Genomic DNA, 2012 nt, shown 5'->3' with positions numbered 1-2012 from the left:
GAGACGGCTACGGGGACCTAGCAACGCGCATGCGCCATCCTGCCTATGCGTGCGGCGTCATTGCCGCTGCGCTGCCCAATCACAGGGGACAAAGGTTGGGCGGGTGGAAGCGAGGGCGGGGAGGCGGGAGGTGGGAAGAGCGTGTGGGCGGAGCTTGGGGTGTTGGGGGAAGTCGCACGTGACCTCGTCCATTGCTTGGGGCTGGGCCAGTACTCAGGTGCTGCTGGAGCAGTTTTGCAATGAAGTGACGGGGAAGATGCCCAGCTTTGCCCAGCCTGGGCTCTGTGCCCAGGTTCACAAATCGCTCGAGCCAACTGGGGCCTGAGTTTGAGGCAACTGAGGCCAATTTATTATTGTGTAAAACTGCAAAATTCACACCTTCCTTTAATTTTCCAGCAAAAAGTGGTGAAACACATTGGTGTAGACGAAGATCCACTGTCAAACACAGCTAGGGTGACCAGATGTCCCGATTTTATAGGGACAGTCCCGATTTTTGGGTCTTTTTCTTATATAGGCTCCTATTACCCCCCACCCCGTCCCGATTTTTCACATTTGCTGTCTGGTCACCCTGAACACAGCCAGGAGTGAACCCAGGCAGAACAAAATCTAAGAAAATGTTTGTTCAACTCTGTGAAGTAATCTTGCCAACTGTTGCACAACTCTGGGTGCTACATCCCTAAAAGAACTTAGTCCTTAAAAATTGTATCTGATTTTGTTTTTGCTCTGTAAAGCATTAAGCCCATATCATCAATAGGAATATAAAAATAAATGATGGTGACAGTGCCATTACTATTATTTTAGAGCACAAACCCACCCCCTAAATCAGGGGTCCCCAACCTTTTTGGGTCCAGGGACCGGTTTCGTTTGCCGGACCCTCCGCAGGCGTGCCTGCGGGAGGTCCAGCTGAGCCGCGGGACGAGCGCTCCCTCCGCAGTCGTGCCTGCGGGAGGTCCGCTGCTCCCAGGGCTCAGCTGGAGCTTCCGCAGGCACGACTGCGGAGGGAGCGCTCGTCCCGCGGCTCAGCTGGACCTCCCGCAGGCATGCCTGCGGAAGCTCCACTGGGTCGGTTCGCGGCCCGGTTTCTAAGAGGCCGCGGACCGGTACCGGGCCGCGGACCGAGTGTTGGGGACCCCTGCCCTAAATGACAGAATTTGATCCTATAAGAACTCTGCACAAAGTATTGTAGAATTTATGGGACCAATAAGCATAAAAAAACACAAATGATTTTTTACCATGTTTAAACCAATATTTGATGCCAGTTGGCTGAATCACCATTTATGCTGAACTCACCACTAAATGATAAACTGTTCCATAACTGCTGAATTCAAGCTGCCAAGTGTTAAAACAATCTAAACAGTGTTACTCTAGAAAACACAAAACTGTATTAAATGACAAATTCTTACCCCAAAAAACAAACAAGGACAAATTATTTTTATGTGAATTGAATGTAAATAAACAATTTTCCATGTTAAAATCTTGATATTTTTCAACCACACAAAACACAGCACAGCACTGAGGTCTAGTTTGTTAGAGCACAGGATGGAGCTACAAATAGCTGCATTTTTTAATCCTGTCTCATCCACTAAAACTCTTTGCCTTCCAGCAACTCACAAAACATCTCTGTGTCTGTTTTTCCTGGTCTATAGAATGGTAATAATAGGGAGACGTGAGGATTAAGAACTGAATGCACAGTAGGGATAATATAATACAGGAAACCAATGTGACTAATGTTCTACATGACTCCAAGTTCCAATGATGTTACTAACCTTTTCAGCTTCATTCTTTGATTATTGTAGTGTCTTCAGAACACACACACACACGTTAAAAGAATGTAACAGTTGCAAAGTCAAGCACTCAAAAATTAGGAAATGCCAGATTTAAATTTACCCATGCTATTTTAATTCAGTCCCTTGTGCACATGCATTATGATAGTCTTTAATTACATGATCCCATAGTGCCGGGGTCCCCAACGCGGTTCTGCAGGCGCTTCCTGGCCAGCGGTGGAGCATCCA

This window comes from Mauremys mutica, chromosome 5 (assembly GCF_020497125.1).
Source record: "Mauremys mutica isolate MM-2020 ecotype Southern chromosome 5, ASM2049712v1, whole genome shotgun sequence".
Classification (NCBI taxonomy): domain Eukaryota; kingdom Metazoa; phylum Chordata; order Testudines; family Geoemydidae; genus Mauremys; species Mauremys mutica.
The sequence above is the reverse complement of the archived record's forward strand: the minus strand, read 5'-3'. Positions refer to the sequence as shown.